Below are 17,340 nucleotides of genomic sequence, written 5' to 3'. Positions count from 1 at the left end.
TCCATTTCCTAGTTCATCCCACCCTCCCTTCCCTCCTTGGTATCCATAAGTTCGTTCTCTACATCCACATCTCTATTTCTTCTCTGCAAATAAGTTCATCTGTCCTGGTGGCTCAGACGGTGAAGAATCCGCTTGCAATGTGAAAGACCTGGGTTCGATCCCGGGGTTGGGAAGATGCGCTGGAGGAGGGCATGGCAACCCACTCCAGTATTCCTGCCTGGAGAACCCCCATGGACGGAGGAGCCTGGTGGGCTACCATCCCTGGGGTTGCAGAGTTGGACATGACTGAATGACTAAGCACAGCACACAGCAGTACTGTTTCTCTAGATTCCACATATAAGAGATATTATCCAATATTTGTTTTTCCCTTTCTTTGTCCCTTGATTTATTGAACCAAATCTCAGATACTGTGTTATTTCTTCCTTAAATAATTCAGAAGGCATCCGCAACAGACAAGGACTCCTTAGAAAAGCAGAGGCACAGTAACTTTATCTCATTTTAACAAAAATTCCTTCATATTGTCAAACATCCAGTGAACGGTCAATATTCCCTACTTGTCTAAAAATCTTTCTTTCTTCTTTTAGACTGCTTTCTTGGGAATTTGAATCAGATAAGTTCCATCCATTGCAACTGGTCCCCATACCTCATCTTTTCCATCTCTAACTCCCCAGCTTCTCTTCCTCTTTTTCCCTTAGAACTCGCTGAAAGAACTAGATAAATTGTACCATTTCCTACAGACTTGATTTTGCTGATTGCTTTGTTTTTCTTGCTCTGTTTCTTATATATCCTGTGACTTTGTCACTAATGGAAACAACAGGTATTTCCATGTAGCATTATAGCTATTGTGGGTGTCTCAAAATATAATTTGTTCTCATTTCTAGTATGAAGTAGGAAATGGCAACCCACTCCAGTCTTCTTGCCTGGAGAATTCCATGGACAGAGGAGTCTGGTGGGCTATAGTCCATGGGGTTGCAAAGAGTTGGACATGATTGAACATACACACACATCTCTACTAAGAAATTATCAGATGTGTCACTAGACCTTGTTATTTGATTAGCAAATGAATATGCACATTTATTTTGGTTTTTGCTCATTTAAAAAATTTGACTGATTTTTTTTTTTTAACTGATGCGTTTTTGAGAGTTCTTTTTCTTTGTTTTCTGGAAGAAATCCTATAGAATAGCATTAGGTTTTCTTTAAACATTTGATAGAATCCATCAGTAACACCATCTAGGCCTGGAGATTTCCTTTATGGATATTTTAAATCTCAAGTTCAAATTTCTTAATCATTATAGTCTGGATTTTAGTTCTTTGTCAGATAATACAATATTTTCTGAACCTTGTCTTTTCATCTTCTTTACATGGTCTTTTGTAGAGCAAAAGTTTTGAATTTTGATTAAATATACTTTATTAGCTTTTTCTTTTATGACTAGTGCTTTTCCTATTGTTTCTCCTGTCAAGGGCTCTTTGCCTAGCTCTAGATTCTAAAGATTTTTCTCACATGCTGTTTACTAAAAGTTTTGTAGTTTTACATTTTAGTCTGTGATCAAATTGAGTTAATTATTTTGTAAAGTGTTAAACTTCATATCAATGTTCTTTTGTTTGTTTTTGCCTGTGGATGTCCAATTGCTCCAGAACCATTGGTTAAAAACCAGTATCTGTCTTTCATTAGGTTGCTTTTGTACCTTTGTAAAAAGTCAGCTGGATATATGAGATATGGAAGCAGCCTAAGTGCCCATCAACAGATGAATGGATAAAAAAGATGGACACACACACACACACACAATACTACTCAGCCATAAAAAGAATGACATTTTGCCATTTGCAACAACATGGATGGACTTGGACAGTATTATGCTTAATGAAATAAGTCAGACAGAGACAAATACTGTATCTTATCACTTATCTGTGGAATCTAAAAAATACAACAAACTAGTGAATATGACAAAAAAGAAACACACTTACAGTTATAGAGAACAAATTAGTGGTTACCAGTGGGATGAGGGAAGGGGGAGGGACTCTGGGGTAAGAGATTAAGAGTTTCAAAATACTGTGTATAAGATAAGCTACAATGAAATATTGTACAATGCAGGGAATATAGCCAACATTTTATAATAATTATAAATGAAGTGTAACCTTTAAAATTGTGACTCTTGTATACTGTAGCTTATATAAAATTGTACATCAATTATACTTCAATAAAAATTTGCTGGGCATATTTTTGTGGGTTACTTTGGGGCTTTCTATCCTATTCTATTGATATGCAGTTTTATCTCTCTGCCAATACACAGTCTTGATCACTGTAGCTATATGGTAAGTCTTGAACTTGGGTAAACCAATTCCTTCTACTTTATTCCTCTTTTCCTAAAATTGTTTTTGCTATGCTAGCTCCTTTGTTTTTGAAATAAATTTAGAATACCATTGTGTGTGTGTGTGTGTGTGTGTGTGTGTGTGTATGTCTTTATGGAATTTTGATAGAAATTGTATTAAACCTGTGTATCACTTTGAGGAGAATCTATCTCTTTATTGAGTCTCCTAATCTATGAACAATTATTTAGATCTTCTTTGATTTCTTTCATCAGCATTGTGTAGTTGTCTGCACAATGCTTATACAAGTTTTGTTAGATTTATATCTTAATATTTTTTTCTGGGAAATTATTAATGTATTATATTACAAAATTTTTGTGTTCATGCATGTATTGCTAGTTTATAGAAATAGAATTGATTTTTGTATATTTATCTTTTACCTTGCAACCTAGCTGAATTCATTTGTTATTTCTAAGAGACTTTTTACAGATTTCTACGTAGATAATCATATCATCTACAAACAGAAATAGTTTTGTTTTTTCTCTTCTGATTTGCATGCCTTTTATTTCCCTTTTTGTTTCATTATTGCACTAGCTAGAACTTTCACCAATATGTTAAATAAGAGTAGTGAGCATGATACCTTGCCTTGTTCCAGATCCCTGGGGAAAAATATTGTCTTTTATCAAGTGTAATGTTAGTTGTAGGTTGTTGTAGATTCCCTGTATCAAATAGAGTAAGTTCCCCACTATTCCTAATTTTCTGAGATATTTTATCAAAATATTCTGTCAACATCATATCATCATATAATTTTTATTTTTTTAGCTGTTGATATTGAACCGGCTTTGCATCCATGGAACATATCCCATTTGGTTATCCTTCCTCCCTCCTCCCCTTCTTCCCTCCCTCCCTTCTTCTCTTCCTCTCTCTCTCCTTTCTTTCACAGTGTTTGATTTTGGTAGCAGAGTAATACAAGCTTAATAATATGAACTGGGAAGTGTTTCCTTCTCTTTATTTTCTGGAAGAAATCCTGTAGAATAGCATTAATTTTTCTTTAAACATTTGAGAGAATCCATCAATAACACCATCTAGGCCTAGAGATTTCCTTTTTGGATATTTAAAATCTCAAATTCAGATTTATTAATCATTATAAGACTATTCACACTCTTGTTTTCACATTGGGTGAATCATGTGTTTTTTGAAGAATCAACCAGTTTTGTTTCAGTTGCCAAAGTTACCGGTGTAGAGTTGTTTACAGATTTCCTTACCATCATTTTTATATGTGCAGAGTTTGTGCTGGTATCTCCTGTTTTATTCCCATCAGGACAATTTGCGTTTTTCTAGTTTTTCATTTTTGTCAGTTTGCCAGAGATTTGTCAGTTTTATTGATCTTTTCAAAGAAGTTTGTTTGTTTGATCTCTTTGTTTCATTGATCTTCTCTATTGTTTTTAATTTCATTTGTTTACATTCTTATCTTTATTATTAGCTTTCATCTGTCTTTTTCTTTGAGTTTATTCTGCTCTTCTTTTATCAGTGGCAGCTTAGACTATTTATTTGAGACCTTTCCTCTTTCCTTTCTGTGTGCATTTAGTAGTATACATTTCCCTCTCAGCACTGCTTTAGCTGTGTCCTGTAAGTTCTGATTTTTGTATTCTCATTTTGTTTCATTAAAAAGTTTCCATTGAGATTTTTCATAATCCATGGGTTATTTATAAGTGTGTTGTTTAGTTTCCAAGTGTTTGGAAAATTTTGTTATCTTTCCATTGTTGATTTCCATTTGGTTTTATTGTGGTTGAAGAGCATACTCTATGTGACTTAAATTCCTTCAAGTTTGTTGAGATTTATTTTATGGCCTAGGATATAGTCTATTTTTGTATGTGTTCCATGGACACTTGAAAAAAATGTGCATCCTACTGCTGTTGTGTGAATTGTTCTATAAATGTCAGTTAATTCTTGGTTGATGGTGTTGAGTTCTTTCATATCCTTGTTGGTTTTCTGTCTAGTTTTTGACAGAAGGGACTTCAAGTTCTCAACTATAATTGTGGATTTATCTCTTTCTCTTTTCAGTCCTGTCAGTTTTTACTTCTTATATTTTGTAGCTCTTTCGTTTGGTATGAACACATTTAGGATATACACACATTCTAAGCGTATGTACAAGTATACAAGAATAATGAATATAAGAATGCAAACATATTCTTGATGGACTGATCCTTTTATCATTATGTATTATCCTTTTCTATCTATGGTAATTTTCTTTGAAGTCCATTTTATCTCATATGAATGCAAACATTCCTTTTATTTATTTAACATTTGCATATATCTTTTCCATCCTTTTGCTTTCAACCTGCCTATATTGTTGTATTTGAAATGAGATTTTTGTTGACAATATGTCATTAGGTCATGTTTTTTTTCTTTTCTTCTTTTTAAAAATAATTTATTTATTTTTTAATTAAAGGATAATTGCTTTACAGAATTTTGTTGTTTTCTGTCAAACCTCAACTGAATCAGCCATAGGTATACATATATCCCCTCCTCTTTGAACCTCCCTCCCATCTCCCTCCCATCTCCCTCCCCATCCCTCTAGGTTGATTCAGAGCCCCTGTTTGAGTTTCCTGAGCCATTCAGCAAATTCTCGTTGGCTATCCATTTTACATATGGTAGGAGACGGTGAGATGTATGGAAGGTCATGTTTTTTAATTCATTTCTGCCACCTCTCTTAATTGGTATGCTTAGGCCATTTACACTTAATATAGCTGTTGGTACATTAGAGGTTAATTCTGTTGTCATTCATTTGTTTTCTGTGGTTTCTTTCTTTGTTTTCTTTTTCCCGTATGCCTGTGGAGCATTAAAAAGTCCTGCTTTGATTTATCTGTGGTGCTTTTGAGTGTATCTCTTTGTGTTACTTTTTAAGTGGTTGCTCTAGGCATTGCATTCTTTATATATAGCTTATCAGCATCTACTGGTATCATCATTTCATGAGTTTGAATAAAGTATAGAAACATTACCTCCCTTTAACCTTTATCTTCTCCATTTATAATATCGTTTAAAATTTTTCCACTACATACATTTAGAATTACTTCAAGCAGTGTTATAGTTTTTGCCTTGATCATCAAACATGTTTGGAAAACTCAAAAGAAGGGAAGCCTATTGCATAATATTTACCCATATTTTTGTTAATTGTATTTTCTCCTCTTTCCTCTGTTTCAAGTTTTCTTTTCTTTCTTTCTTTCTTTTAATAGAATCTTTTCTGTTTACAGAAATTTCTTCAGCCTTTCTTTTAGGGTAGGTCTGCAAGTGACAATTTCTCTTAGTTTACTTTCGCTGGAAAATGTCTTGATTTCCCTTTAATTAGTGAAGGGCAATTTTGTTGGGTATAAAACTTGGGGCACACAGTCTTTTTTCCCCAGCACGCAAAGAATATTGTTTTATTTCCCCTGGCCTCCATAATTTCTTTTTTTTTTTTCTCCATAATTTCTGATGAGAAATCTACTGTTATTCTCATTGCCTTCTCCCAGTGTTGACATATCATTTTTCTCTGGCTATTTTCAAGATTTTTTGTTTGTTTTTAGTTTTCAGGAGTTTATTGATAGTGTGTCTTATATAGGTTTTTAAAAAATTTATACTGTTTGGGTAAACTTAGCTCCTAGAATCTGTAGGTTTATGTCTTTTGTCAAATCTGGGAAGTTTTCGACCATTCTTTCTTTGAATACTTTTCAGTCCTGTCCTCTTTCTCCTCTCCTAGGATTCTGATGAAATTAATGTTAGGTCTTTTGTTATAATCCCATGAGAACCTGAGCCTCTACTATTTTTTTTCAGTATATTTTTCTCTCTGTTGTTCAGACTGGGTAATGCCTATTTTCCTTCCAGGTCACTAATTATTTCCTCTTTCTCCTCCATTCTGCTCTTAAGCCCAACTACTGAATTTTTTTTTTTTTTTTTTTTTAGGTTACTGTATTTTTCAGTTCTAAAATTTCCCTTTGGTTCTCCTTTATATCTTCTGTTTATTTGTTGAGACTCTTTCCCCCCTCATTTGTTTCAAAGTGGTCTGTAATTAACTGGTCATTGAAGCATTTTAAGTGATGGCTGCTTTAAAATCTTCATTAGATAATTCTAACATTTTTTTCATGTTGCTGTTGGCATTTGATTGTCTTTCAATTAATTTATTTTTTGTACAACATTTTCTTTTTTAAATTGATTTTTATTGGGGTATAGTTGATTTACAATGTTGTGTTAGTTTCTGCTATATAGCAAACTGAATCAGTTATACATATACATATGTCCACTCTTTTCCAGATTCTATTCCCATGTATCTGGTTGTCTTTTAAAGTTCAGTTTGAGATCTTTCTTTTTTGTGGTATGATGATTTTTTTATTGAGACCTGGGAGTTTGCATTATCTTAGGAGATTCTGGATCTTACTTAAACTTTTTGTTTTAGATGGTTTTCTCTGACACTATTGTAGAGGGGGAGGGGGATGATGCCTGTTAGTTTTGAGCTCAAAACTAACATATTTTGCACGTCTGTTTGGTGCATACCCATTTAGGATTGATATGTCTTCTTGGTAAATTAACATTTTTATTATTATGAAACGTCTCTGTCTTTGATAATTTCCTTTGCTCTGAAGTCAGTTTTATCTGATAGAAATATAGTCTACTTCCAGGTTTCCCATGCTGTTGTCTATGGAGGAAATACGATCCTTACTACTTTTGGGTGTGGGTAGGTGAACTGGCTCTCCCTGTGGACTCCACTGACAGAGTGATGGGCTGGCCTTGTTAACTGGGCAATCATGGAAGTCTTGATTCTCCACCAGGCCTGTTTTAAACTCCATCAGGAATGGGAGGGGTGTTTTGTTACTGCCAAGAGGAAGGTGAAGTACAGGCTCCCCATTGTCTCCACAGACACTGTTGGGATTCTCCAGGCCAGAATACTGGAGTGGGTAGCCCTTTGCTTCTCCAGGGGATCTTCCAAACCCAGGGATCGAACCCAGGCCTCCTGCCTTGCAGGTGGATTCTTTACCAGCTGAGCCACAAGGGAAGCCCAAGAATACTGGAGTGGGTAATCTATCCCTTCTCCAGTGGATCTTCCCGACCCAGGAATCCCATCAGGGTCTCCTGCGTGGCAGGCAGATTAGAGTAGAGTGGGCATAGTAGAGTGGTTGGTTATTGCTTAAAAGTTTTCTTTCTTGCTAGGCTGCCCCTTTCCTTGTCCTTTGGCCAGAGAGATCAGACTTTCATTGGGACTTTCTTTTGACTGTGCCTATTGTAGTTTCCAGACTTCTGTTCTTCTATCCCAAGTCTAGCATATATGAAGCAAAAAGAAAACCAAGGGAACTGACTACTGTGTCATTTCTTGGGCCTTGAGGTCCTAGCCAATCTACTTGTATCTTTCTAGCTCCTCTGGAATCAGCAGGCAGTCTCCCGTCCCTGATCACTCTCCCTTGGGGATTTGTTCTATGTCATCTAGCACATGGCCATTGGCCTTCATTCATTTATTCAACAAAATTGGTGTAAGCCTATTTCTGCAGATACAGTGATTGAAAGACCTTATGAGTTACAATTAGTGGAAGAGACAAACAGTAACCACAGGGTCTGGGAAGACAGTTTCCCCTTGGCTGACCTTGCCTTGTCCTTGAGGAGGAGATTCTAGGGCGCAGGGTCTGGGCCTCGCTTCCCTGTCCAGGATGAGATGTGGCTCCCAGTCCCAGTCCCAGTCTCAGTGGATACATCTGGAGGTTTGGCCCCAAAAGGACACGCTCAGGTACTGAGCATCTATCTGCCAACGCTGAGCCGACCTTGGGATGTGGAATGTGAGATGACAGAGGAGAGGCCAGCTCCTGGCAGCTCCAGGCCTGGGCGGGGCTGGAACGAGGCTGTGGAAACAATCAGTGTCTCGGAAGCTCACCCTTGAATGGGAATGTGGACACCAGGGGTGATGGGAGATCAGGCTACGGCTTCCTCTGGAAGGAAGCTTCTGAGCTGCACCTGGGCACTGACTGAAAAAAGTGCCAGTGGAAGGGCAGCCTAGGAGTGGGCTCTGTTTCCTGCCCCCATCAGGTGGAGTCACTGGGAAGGGGCCTGGGGAACCTCGGTTCCCACTGGCGCCTCCGCCCTGGTGTTGTCCCTCCCCTCCCCACGGGCATTGTCTTCCTCCTGCTGAGATACCCCTACCCTGGTCTTTCCTCCTCCCCCCACGGGCACTGCAGTCCTGCCCATGATGCCTGTCCAGGCCCTCCATTGTCTGGGGAAGATGTGCGCTCACCCGGGTGGGTTATTATTAGCCGGCGATGAAGTGAAAGGCCCTGAATGGGGGATGCCGAGCTCCTGCCTGACACCGTGGCCGAGGCAGGAAGGAAATGATTCATTATGGCTACAAGGCGTGCTCTAATTTCATATAACGAAATAAATGACAGTCGTATTTTGGGCGCCACCACGCACAGATAGCATTGTTCCCTGACTGCCTCTCACCCGGCCTGCAAGGAGAATTGGAGCAGCTCTTTGTGCAGAGAGATGAGCGGCTGGGGGCGCTTGGCGGGTGGCAGGTGCTGTGACCCTGGGAGGATGAGTCCGGTCATGGGTCAGTGGCTGGGGTGGCCAGGGAAAGGGGTTCCTAGACACCCTCCTCCCCCGTCGCGGGCCCCCCTTCCTGCTGATCTCACTTTTTCCTGTGCTTCATGTACCCCACCTTCCATCCCCATGGCTCCTCCAGACCCTGCCTATCCATCCAATTCAGCCCCAGCTCTGAGCCACCTCCTCCAGGAAGCCCACGGGGATGCTGCTTTTCCAGTGGTGTGTCTTTTCACTGGTGAGCACCTGTCTCCCTCCCTGCAGACTCCTGGGCGCATCACACAACACCAGACTAACAGCTTTAGGTGAGGCTTCCCTGGCTGTGAAGGTGTCCCCAGTTCAGAGTCCCTGTGCCTTCACCTTCTGGAGCAGGGAATTCCCTCAAGAGCTGAGGGCTGGGCAACCATGAGGGTGTGCGCCCTTCAGGGCAGGTCTAGCTACATGACTTGTGGGGACCAGGGTCAGATGAAAACTCGTGGGCCCTTTTTACAAAATTAAGAATTTCAAGAGCAGAATCTTAAGCCCTTCTGAATAAGGGACCCTAAGCATTGCATAGGTGGCAGACTCTGTTCCACAGCTGGAGGAAAGAGACCCAAAGTTGGAGCCTGGGGTGCCCTGGTGACAGAACTGGTCCTCTTCTACCTTAGCTGTGGTCAGGTCAGTTTGATGGGGCCCGGAGGAAGGACACTGGATCAACCAGGATGGAAGGACCCTCCGCAGGTTCCCACAAGTGGCCACAGAATCTTATTTTCCCAATGCGTCTCATTTGTGGTCTGGAACCTAAGATAAAAATAATAGAAGAATAGGATAACATTCAAGGGCAATTTCATCTCTGAGCGTCTCACCAGGAGAGGAGCCTCAGGATCGGTGGACCAAGGAATTCTTTTTCCTGCAATATTTGCATACAAAATGGTCTCGTTTAAAAATGCACATTAAGAGTCATGTCAATCACAGACACTTGGAAATCGGTGCTGCCTTGAAGGGAAACAGAACTTTTTTGTGGAATTTAATTCATTCAAATAACCTTTTCCAATCAGGGTGACAGCAAGTCTGTGGAGAAGGGAACTCACACCTTCCTCCTTCTCCTTGCTGTGGGTGGTCCCCTCGGGGTCTCCCCACCCCAACCGTCCACAGAGGTCACTGCATTGAGTGTGCCCGCAGTGAGGTGCCTGAACTGGACAAGGCCCTCTCTCCCTGGTCTCCCTATTGTTCTCCAAGATCAAGTCCCAGCATCACCCATAGACTAGAGGTGGGGGCTGTGCAGGCCAATACCCAGGAGGGCAGATCCCTGAATCAGAGCCTACACTAGGGTTTCGGCCCAGGATCCCTTTCTGGTTGAATTTCCCTTACTGGGGAGTACAGAGGTTGCCAACAGACACCCCAGGCGCTGGCTGTCTTCAGATTGAAGACTTCCTTTCTTCCTTCATCATTCCTTGCTTCTTCCTTTCTCTCTCTTCCCTCCCTCTCTCTCTTTCCCTCTCTTTCTTCCTCTCTCCCTTTCTTTCCCTCCCCCACTCTCTCTCTCCTTCCTTTTCTTTCTCTCTCTCTCCCTCTCTCTTTCTCTCAGCCTTTCTTTCCCTCCCTCCCTTCTTTCCTTTTGTTCTTTCTCTCTCCTTCTCTCTCTTTCCCTTCCTTTCTTTCTTTCCCCGTGCTTTGCTTTACCAAACCCTGAAATTAGGTGCCCACCTTTAAAAATCAGAAGTCTGCACATAAAACCCCAGATTTCTGGCTTCTCTTGAAAACAATCAGAGATTCCCACGTGATCACGATCAGGGTGCCGAGCAGGCTGCTCCTTTCAGGCGAGGCCATGCCCTGCAGGTTGTCATGGTCCCCCTGGCTCTGTATCCTCTCCCATCCCTGCAGTGAGGGGCGGTCCCCATTGAGTTAGATTTGCACTGTAGTACTTCCTACACCTGGCTGGCATCACTCGTTTGGGTGAACTTCCTGGGTCCTGTAGGCATTTTACCTCTTTTCTCCTCATTTAGAAGTTTCCCGTGGTGCTTTGGTGATGTTAAATGGCTCAGTGTCAGGGGATGTAGAAAGGCATAGATGGGGAGGAAATGTTCACTCTGTCTATTCCCACCCTTGCACTCTGAGAAAGTGCTTGATTTATGCTGGTGATCAGGTTATTGGCCTGGGTATTTCCTACTGCTCATTGAAAGCAGAGTTGGGGGCAGAGCAAGAAGAAGGGGCAAAGAGAGGGGGCTGAGGGCACATGGACAGAGCTTTTGCCAACTGCCCTCAGCCCCTACTTGCCGAAACATGAGTCTGCATCATTACTATCTTCTGTTTGATCATTACTATCTTCTGTTTGAAAAGCACACTCCCTAAACTCTGTTCTTCTCCTCTGGAAAGCTTGTGCCTGTAATTGACAGATGGAACAGCTTCTAACAGGTCACTCCTGAATGCTTCAAAAGAGATAAACCCCTCAGCTCCACACAGCGGCTCCTTCCTGGGGTCCAGCTCATGCTCTGCTCAGGGCCTGCCTCCCTGGCTGCGGGGAGGCTGGAAGGCAGGCATGTTTTCTGAGTGACCTCCACCGAGGGAGGTCAGCTGAGCTGGCCACTGTGGTTGCCTCATACAGGACCTATGTCCCATATAGCACATCCCTCGGCCCGAGAGTCAAGAGACAAAGTCAAGGCCCAGAAGCCTCTTGCTTGTGGCTGCTTTTCATCCTTGGTCCCTGGAGAGAAGCCTGTGCCTCAAACAACCTCTTTCTGTCCCTCAGGCCATTCTATAGGAACCGTCTCTGCTGCCCAGTGGGTGTTGGCCTGTCTTGGCATTCTGGCGAGGCGAGAACAAAGTTTTCGTAGAAATAGGAAGATGGTGAAAGCAAGGACAGAGGGGCTGCCACAATGTCCAACTAAGGAAACAACCTGCTTTTCCAACACTACCTTGTTAATTGGCCATCTGGTAGGTTGGGGCCCAGTTGAATTAAATAAAGGGTGGTGTATGCACTGGTGGGAAGATGCAGCCTTCAGCAGCACCAGGTGAAATGTTGCTTTTCATGTAGCCCAGAGCCGCCACTTTCCAGAAAGCCTGCCGACTGTGGGGTGGGCTGGAGTTTAGCCACACCAGGTACAGAGGGTCCCTTTGCTGGGCCTTTCTGTGACTGGGTTATGCAATGTGACCACCTGTCTCAGAGATGTCCCTGCATTCTGGGCCCACTCGTGGCCTTCTGTTGAGAGGGGGCAGTCTCGGGGCTATGACCATCATCTAAGAACAGGCTTCAGTCATTGAGCTGCTGTGTTATCAGCGATGCACCTTGGGGTCCTTTGCTGGAAAATGGAGTTACACTCTAGAGGGCACCCCCATCTCCCTGAGGAGAAATTCTCTGGATCTGTTAGGTAATTTCCTCTGGAGAGTCTTTCCCGATTCTCAGAGAGAGGCTGCCATATGGAGAAGCAGTCTGAGGAAAGCCATTTGGTCCAGAGGTCAAGTGGATTTGGGAGGTGATAGGCGGCCTGCTGGGGAAGGTTGAATCTTGGTCTGAAGATGCCGGCCACGTGGGGCTGGGACCTTCCCACCCAGACTCTGGGGTGGTGCCCTTTGGCCGTGGTCAGGACTTGGGTTTCCAAGAGCACACAAGTGTCTGAGCAGGCCCAGGGCTGCCCCAGGCCTCTCCTGCAGACCCGCGAGCTGTGGCATCACCCACACCAGAGGGGTGATCAGGGTGTAAAATCCGGAATGGGTGTGGGGGGGTCTGGATGTGAGGACATGCTTATAGAAGAGGCAGCAGCGCTCCCTTTTTAAATAGGCATTTTGACAGTGGTTGGATGATTTTATTTATTAAATTTTGGCTGTGTGAGTTCTTGGTTGTGGTACGCAGGCTTCGCCAGCTGCCCTGAGTCATGTGTGATCTTAGTTCCCCAAGCGGGGATCGAACCTGTGTCCCCTGCATTGGAAGGTGGCTTCTTAACCTCTGGACCATCAGGGAAGCTCCAGCAGCCCCAGGATGGATGCTTCATGCGTGTCCTCCACCTTCCCAGCATGGGCAGCCCCTGACATCATTGTCACAGGCACATGCAGCACAGAGTATGTACACAATGTCACCATCGCGACAGCGGCCGCATCAGAATGGCTCTTCCCATCACAGCGGCGGCTGATGTCGGACGAGCAGGGGTGTGAGCAGCCGTGCCAGCCGCTGGGCTTGCTCGTGTCTCTGTTAATGAGGCCGGCCCTCCTGCCACCCCCAGGAGAGGGGGCGCCTTACTCTCCTCACCTCGCAGAGGAGCAAACCAGCCCGGCACTTACCCAAGGTCAACAGAGCTGGATCTGGGGTTTGGAGCCAGGCTGCCAAGCTCTGCAGCCCACACGAGAATCTTCCCACCTTATGCAAAGTTGGTGACAGGGGCCACTTTTGGAGACTGTCTCTGAAGCAGCTGGTCTCCTTGTTGGAATCTTGTCCTCCTGCTCACCCCAACTCCTGGGGGTGTGGCAAGGATGAGACATGTCTGTTCCCCAGCTCCCCCAGCAAGGAGGGGATGCTCAGTGCAAATGTGCTGAATGAATGAGCCAAATCAGCCTCTATTCCTCACTGTGTGCCCTGAAACCACATGGCGCCAAAGTCAAATACAGATTCAGACATGTGGTCACTGTGTGACCTCTTTGGGAATTCATGTGGTCCCTTTGAGCTGAGGTTTCCGCCTGGTAAAATGGGAAGAAAAAATGTGCCTGTCTCATGGAGTTCTTCTAAGGCTTTGAGACAGTGAAGCCCTGAAATTCAGAACCCTCTGTATAAATGTCAGTTATGCCTGCCTCCATCCGCCTGCCCTGCCCAGGGATGCGTCTTCCTTTGGACAGTAGGGGCAGCCTGGGCTCTCCATGTTCCCTCTCCGCTGTGTCTCCTGTGGCCTGCGTGGGCACTGGTTCCCAGAGTCCAGGGCCACAGTGGGGATGAGGGTGGTGCTGTAATTGTGTGAAACTGCTGAAGAGTCAGGGGGCGGGAGGGAGGCCTGGCTCCTGGAGCAGTGGAGGGACTGATCACCATCTTATATGTGGAGAGGGGCATCCAGGGCTTTGGGTGCGCCTGATGGGGATAGCCTGGCACCGACACCTTTGCAGAAAGTTATTGAGAAGGTCACGGCCACCGTCCATCAGGCAGACCTGGAGGCATCCAGACAGTGAAGGAAGGAAGGGGGCAGAGGAAAGGGACAGAGGGAAATTCTCTGCCTGCAGAAACCCATACTGATCTTCTATATCCAGGGTACAAACTGTCCCCTCCATGAGGCTTTCCTGTGTTTCCCTTACTGATCTTTTCTTCGTTTGGGTCTCCAGACTTCTTGCTCCTCTATTTAGGTGTGTTTCATCTTTTCATCTGTCCTTCTCACAACTTGAGGCTCCTCAAAGGCAAGGCAGCGTCTGAGTCAATGGTGATTCTTGCTCTCAAGAGCTGGCAAGGATGCAGAAGGGAAGGGAGATGCAAGTGGAGGTGCCTCCTGACGACAGCTGGTCAGCCCTCTTTCCTTAGTCATCTTGTCCACATCCGGGACAACATATCAGACCCAAGCAGCAAGCAGTGACACTCTGTAACTTGCTGCTTGGGTCTGATATATTGTCCTGGGTGAGCCTGTGGATGGAATGGTGAACAACTGGATGGAATTCCAGTCGAGCTATTTCAAATCCTAAAAGATGATGCTGTGAAAGTGCTGCCCTCAATATGCCAGCAAATTTGGAAAACTCAGCAGTGGCCACAGGACTGGAAAAGGTCAGTTTTCATTCCAATCCCAAAGAAAGGCAATGCCAAAGAATGTTCAGACTACCACACAGTTGCACTCATCTCACACACTAGCAAAGTAATGCTCAAAATTCTCCAAGCCAGGCTTCAACAGTACGTGAACCATGAAATTCCAGATGTTCAAGCTGGTTTTAGAAAAGCAGAGGAGTCAGAGATCAAATTGCCTATATCTGTTGGATCATCAGAAAACAAGAGAGTTCCAGAAAAACATCTACTTCTGCGTTATTGACTATACCAAAGTCTTTGACTGTGTGGATCACAACAAACTGTGGCAAATTCTTCAAGAGATGGGAATACCAGATCACCTGACCTGCCTCCTGAGAAATCTGTATGCAGGTCAAGAAGCAACAGTTAGAACCAGACATGGAACTACAGACCAGTTCCAAATTGGAAAGGATTACGTCAAGGCTGTATATTGTGCCCTTGCTTATTTAACTTAAATGCAGAGTACATCATGTGAAATGTTGGGCTGGATGAAACACAAGCTGGAATCAAGATTGCCAGGAGAAATATCAATAACCTCAGATATGCAGATGACACCACCCTTATGGCAGAAAGTGAAAACTAAAAGCCTTTGAAGAAAGTAAAAGAGGAGAGTGAAAAAGCTGGCTTAAGGTTCAATATTAAAAAAACAAAGATCATGGCATCCAGTTCCACCATGGCAAATAGATTGGGAAACAATGGAAACAATGACAGACTTTATTTTCTTGTGTTCCAAAATCACTGCAGATGGTGACTGCAGCCATGAAATTAAAAGATGTTTGCTTCTTGGAAGAAAAACTATGACCAACCTAGACAGCATATTAAAAAGCAGAGACATTACTTTGCTGACAAAGGTCCATCTAGTCAAAGCTATGGTTTTTCCAGTAGTCATGTATGGATGTGAGAGTTGGACTATAAAGAAAGCTGAGCGCTGAAGAATTGATGCTTTTGAACTGTGGTGTTGGAGAAGACTCTTGAGAGTCCCTTGGACTGCAAGGAGATCCAACCAGTCCATCCTAAAGGAGATCAGTCCTGAATATTCATTGGAAGGACTGATGCTGAAGCTGAAGCTCCGATACTTTGGCCACCTGATACGAAGAACAGACTCCTTAGAAAAGTTTTTCCAAGGAAAGAACTGGGAAAGATTGAAGGTTGGAAGAGAAGGGGATGACAGAGGACGAGATGGTTGGATAGCATTACTGACTCGATGGACATGAGTTTGAGCAAGCTTCGGGAGTTGGTGATGGACAGTTCATGGATACGACTGCATGCTGCTGTCCACAGGTTCGCAAAGAGTCAGACACGACTGAGCGACTGAACTGAACTGAACTGAACTGAGCATGTGGACAAGATGCCTGAGTCCTGGAAAAAACAGTGTGGAAAATTTTTGGGTCTTGCACTAGAATTGTGGGCTGGCCTGAGTCATTGTGGGTGATGCCGGACCACATTTTAGAGTCTGAATGCCGAGGCAGATTTGCTCTTCTATGTGGCTGCTTTACCTTTCATCTTTTATTCCTGTGCCTTATACATGTGGGTATGAACGATGGTGGACTGCCATAGCAAAGGACAAAAACACCATCCTAGCAATTGGCCTGCCACGTAGGCCAGATTTTGTTGCAAGAGTTACACTCTTGACATTGCCTGCTTGAGCTTGTCTGGACGATCTGAAGTCACTTATGCATTCCTCTGCGATCTTTGGTGGAGGTGTTTTTTCTCACTTTTTGTTCTATGTTTAGGAAAGAAGTTTGCGGGAGCTTTTGGATCACCCATAATGATGGGGATTGTAATGAAACACATGAATGAATCTGCACTAGAGCCTGGAATGGTGAGACGGTCCCTTCTACAGGGCGTGCACTGTGGGCTGTTAGCTTCTGCAGAGCTTGACATTCTATGAAAATTGGACTCCTTTCAACCCACAGGACTTCCCGGGTAGTGCTAGTGGTAAAAAACCCAGCTGCCAATGCAGGAGACAGAAAAGACATGGGTTTGATCCCTGGATTAGGAAGATCCCCTGAAGGAGGGCACAGCAACCCACTCCAGTATTCTTACCTGGAGAATCCCATGAACAGAGGAGCCTGATGGGCTACAGTCCATTGGGTTGCAAAGAGTTGGACATGACCGAAGCAACTTAGCGCCCACAATCCCCAGCACTCCACAGGATGCCCTGGAAGAGCAAAGTGCTACATGGCAGTAGAACCCCTGAGTAGGCAACCCGAGTTCTCATAACAAAATACTGCGCACTGAATGGCTTAAACAAAGAAATGACTTTTCTTGCAGTTGTGGAGGCTGGAAGTCTGAGATCAGGGTGCCAGGATGGCTGGGTTTTGGTGAGAGCTCTTCCCGGCTTGTGGATGCTACCTTCTCCCTGTGTCTCCACATGGGAGAGGCAGTGATTGTTAGAACAGAAACCTGGTCCTGCCACCACCCTGCCAATGGATTCACACTGCATTAGAGTAACCCCCTACCTCTCATCACAGCCTCCATGGTCCTCTGCGATTCAGACTGACCTAACCTCTGACCGCGGGTCACTTTCCCTGCCGCTCGGGAGCCTCCAGTCACTGACCTTTTGGTTCCTTAAATTTAAGCCTCAGCGTTTGTCACTCTCTCTGCTCACGAAATGTTAATTCATCACCTGGGTCTTGACTTCCTGAGGGCTGACTGTCGCTCTGTCACAACACTGCTGTGGCATTTCTTCAAAACTCTTACGTCCAGAAGGCTTTGTCTTCTGGTTAGAATGTCAGCTCCACGAGGGCAGG

Source organism: Dama dama, chromosome 4 (assembly GCF_033118175.1).
Source record: "Dama dama isolate Ldn47 chromosome 4, ASM3311817v1, whole genome shotgun sequence".
In the NCBI taxonomy this organism is placed as follows: domain Eukaryota; kingdom Metazoa; phylum Chordata; class Mammalia; order Artiodactyla; family Cervidae; genus Dama; species Dama dama.
The sequence above is the reverse complement of the archived record's forward strand: the minus strand, read 5'-3'. Positions refer to the sequence as shown.